The sequence below is a fragment of the Gopherus flavomarginatus genome, chromosome 4, assembly GCF_025201925.1.
Source record: "Gopherus flavomarginatus isolate rGopFla2 chromosome 4, rGopFla2.mat.asm, whole genome shotgun sequence".
NCBI classification, from domain to species: Eukaryota; Metazoa; Chordata; order Testudines; family Testudinidae; genus Gopherus; species Gopherus flavomarginatus.
The window spans coordinates 54,278,086-54,282,392 of record NC_066620.1 but is presented as its reverse complement, the minus strand read 5'-3'; the positions used below and the strand labels follow the sequence as shown (position 1 = coordinate 54,282,392).

Below are 4,307 nucleotides of genomic sequence, written 5' to 3'. Positions count from 1 at the left end.
TTATGACAGGGTTAGCTCCCGCAGGGGGGCTCCCCAGGTGGGGTTAGCTCCCATGGAGGTGGGCTCCCCAGGTGGGGTTAGCTCCCGCAGGGGGGCTCCCCAGGTGGGGTTAGCTCCCATGGAGGGGGGCTCCCCGGGCGGGGTTAGCTGCCGCAGAGGGGGGGGTCTCCCTGAGTGGGGTTAGCTGCAGGGAGGGGTAGCTGCTGCGCAGGGGGGACTCCCTGTGTGGGGGTGGCAGGCTCCCCAGGTGGGGTCTGGGTTAGCTGCTGCGGGGGGACAGGGTTAGCTGGGTGGCAGAAGGTGGAAGTTTCACCTAGGGCGTGAAACTTCCTTGCACTGGCCTGGGGTGGTGGTGGGGTGTAGCTGAGCTGTGATTAAAAAAACAGCCAGGGGCACCTCTTCAGTACTGTGATGATTGGGGCATATGCCCCACACGCAAACAAACAGCAGAGTTATACCGACCCAAGCTGGCAGAGGTGCCAACCACCCTACCCAGGGCAGAGCAGCCAGTCCCTGCTTTCTGCCAGCACAGCCGAGGCTGCGGGAACACGGGGCGCTTTCCCCCCGGCTTTGCTCTCCTCTCTGCCCAGCCTCGCTCCGGGCACTGCTCCCCGCCGGACCCCGGGACAGGACGGTGCGGCGCGCGAGACGGGCCCCATTAGGCAAGTCAGGGGGCGCTGCGCCAGCCCCCCCGCCCCACACACACACACACACACACACACACACACACAAAGGCCGTGGCCGGGGGGGGCCCGTTTTCAGCAGCTCGAGCGGGGGTGAGGGGGCCCCGAGGGGGGCTTCCGGGGTGAAACCGGCGCGCCGCGGCTCTGTCCTGCAGCGTCCCGCTCCCCGGACACTCCGCCAGCGCGGAGGTCCCGGTCCCAGCCCAGCGCGGTGCTGCTGGTGAAGCAAACGGGCCAGTGCTAACAACGCCCCTGCAAGGCTGCCGCGGGCAGAGCCCCGCCAGGCTCCCTGCTGGGGCTTTGCCTCACGCCCTTGTTGCTTTGGGCTCCGGGTCTAAGCCAGCCCCGGGGCGCTGGGCGCTTGCAACAGAGCAGAGCCGCTGGAGCCAACTGCGGCGCGGAGCTGCCCTCTCCTCTTGCTGACCTAAAATGATTTTGTTTAGCACACTCTCGCAAACAAAATAACTTTCAGGCCCCAGCGAGGATCGAACTCGCGACCCCTGGTTTACAAGACCAGTGCTCTAACCACTGAGCTATGGAGCCACCTATCATTTCTGTTGATCTAAGTGCATGTTAATGTGCTCTGTCTCCAGCTCTAATGCAATTTAATAAACTATTACTGTGTACCAGGACACGCTTTAATCTGAATTAACCTATTTTTTTTACTGCATCTGGAAACTCTTTTGATTCAGTAGCAGGTATTTACTATTTTTTAAAAATTACAGACTTAAAAAAATATATAATGAAAACTCTTTGGTGTCAGAGTTGAGTTAAAAATACCCCAGACTTATTTAAATGTCAGCAATAATATGGCCATCGACTAATTGAATAAAAATTAAGGTAAGTGTACAAGTATCTACATATTTACATTACACTCAATATGTTTATATCAGGCTCAGCCTAGTCTAAGTATGTAATCAGAGCACATGATCATCAGGTGTAGTATATACAGTATATACAGTACACACCAGACAGTATAATGGACACTTCTAATTAGGATTTTCCTGTAGCTGACATAGGTAAAAAGTGTGCTAATGCATTATTTTCAGTAGATGAGCAGACTGAAGGAATCAAATCCACCAAACACTAACTCAGTGTCCATTTCTGTGAGACAGCACCATCCCTACAGAAATAAGACTGGAAATAGAAATATAGCAAAAACCAAAATTTAAATGGGCTACCCTGAGTTTGCAGTGTTGTTGTAGCAGTGTTGATCCCAGGATATTAGAGAGACAGGGTGGCTGAGGTAATATTTCTTATTGGATCAACATCTGTTGGTTCAAGCTTTTGAGCTGCAAAGGGCGTTTCTTGAGGTCCGGGGAAGGTACTTGTTACAGCTAAACACAAGGTGGAACAGATTCTTTAGCATAAGTGGTTAGCACATATTCTAAGGCACCATTCAAGGTGAAGTGGCCTGTTAACATGCCAGCAGTCAGAGGACAAAAACAGGGAGCTAGTGGTTACAGATTGCAGTAATAAGCTATTAAAATTCATGGTCTTAATAAAGGCACTGTTCAGTTATATAGCTTGTGACAAGGGCTAAGATAAACAGCAGAAAGTCACTCTTATACCCTCAATGTAGGCCCAGGGACTATAGCAATATGACTGGTAAATCTTTTCCTCACAGACAAGCCCCTAGCATCTACATTTATTTGTAAAGCCATAGCACCAGGATACATCATGAATAGGCCCAGAGAATGCTTTTTAGAAGATAAAAAGAAACATGGCTATCTTCTATCTAAACTGTATGTATATATATAACAAAAGCAATCATCTATTGGTCACAGATGCTTGTGATATTTTCAGACCATCCCACGCACCCCTTTCCCTTTCCATTTTTGGCACATGTCAATCTGTCTGGGTGCTAACAGAGTCAGGTTGAAGTGCCTCTAACATCTATGCATACAGTTGCCCTTTAGCATGGGTTTACATGCCTGAATATCTAGCCCTCGGTGTGATATAGATGTTACTGGAAGCCACTAGGTGGAACCTAAATACTGTATTAAAGAAGGGTAAGCGAGGGGGGGTGGGGAGAAGAGGGGAGAAGCAGCATTAGCAGATTCAAAAGGCTAAAGAGGGTGAATTTCATACATTTAAAATAAAATCAGTATAACAATTTAGTTTTTAAAATCTATTAGCCGGACAAGAGAAGACCAGACTCTAGATACTAAATAAAATTTGTGTTGACTTACTGGAGGATTAAACATGTTTTATGTACTAACCCCCCTTTAGCATTATTTCTTTTCAGGTGTTCAGTGAGATAGTGCTGATAAAAGGGAGGGATTAATAGCACCTGGCTAGAGACAGGCCCAGTTCAAAGGTCCCTTATGTAACTCTGCCAGCACAATACACATTTAATATATATGGTATCATTCTTCATGCAGAGGGTCAGCTCACAAAACCCTTTTACAAGAGAGTCTGTTGCAAAATAAAGAAATATAATGAAGGTTTTGTGGTGGCATTTGGAGAGGGACATGAAACTGTGAGCAGAAGAGTGTTATTCTTTTCTATGTGCTGCATCATGAGTCTGCTTCCTCTTCCTGGAGGGAGTCACAGCAGAGGGCAAGATTTGAGAAGCAAATCTTCAGACAAAGTATCGAGCTAGAAAATGTGTTAACTAAGACATAGTCAAACACAATTTTGCTTTTAGGGCACATCTTAACTGGCAACTTTAAAGTGCTGCCATGGCTGTGCTTTAACATGGCTTATGTAGTCGCGGCATAGCACTGGGAGAGAGCACTCCCAGCGATCTAAAAACCCCACCTCCACGAGAGGAATAGCTACCATGATCTACACTGGCACTTTACAGCACTGAAACTTGCAGCGCTCAGGGGTGTTTTTTCCACACCCCGAGCGAGAAAGTTGCAGTGCCGTAAAGTGCCGGTGGAGACAAGCCCTTAGTGTGGACAAAGGCTGTTTAAATGTATTAACTCATCCTGGTTAACCACTGGATTCCTCAGATGTCCTTCTCCACACTTAAGGGCAAAACTTGTGATTCAATCTGGAGCTACTCTGAATTTACCCCAGTCTAACTGAGATCAGAGTCTGGCTCTTAGAATTCACGTTCCATATGATCTTTCTGCGTTGCTCTGAATTCAAATGCTAGCATGAGAAGTAAACCACTGAAATGTCTCTTCAAGTAACTAGGCTTTAAACCATCCTTGAAATATCTATTACATGTTAAAAGCTTTCGAAACGTCTTTGCAAGACTAATTATCCTGCTACTTGTCAAATTTTGTTGTTTTGTAGGCTCACCCTGTGGTCACACAAATCCAGCTACCTGCTTTTGATGGCAGTAATCTGAAATAAATACCAGTGACGCCTCCCTTTAGAAATGTGGCATGTCTCATAACAGGTTGTCGTGTCTCGTCTAGCTTTGTCCTCTTCATGTACACATCACTGTGCCGCAGGACAACCTTATGCACCTGTGATGAGCTCAGCATAAATACAGATATCAGCAAAACAGGCCCACTTGCTTTTCCTTGGCAGCCTATATGTGAAAGGACTATGCACAACAGCTATCTTTTCACAGTCCCACTGTTTTTTTGTTTGAAGGATCTAGTATTGTTGACTAAAAAACAAATGAGCAGCCCTTCCCAACCCCTAAAACTCTGTAGTAACCTA

At 47.3% G+C, this 4,307-nt stretch overlaps 1 non-coding gene across 1 annotated transcript; it reads right to left on the bottom strand.

Moving 5' to 3' along the window:
* Positions 1-1,153: 1,153 nt before the first annotated feature.
* Positions 1,154-1,226, bottom strand: TRNAT-UGU (transfer RNA threonine (anticodon UGU)). Its single transcript has one exon. It is a non-coding gene; the product is annotated as a tRNA-Thr (tRNA).
* Positions 1,227-4,307: the final 3,081 nt, after the last annotated feature.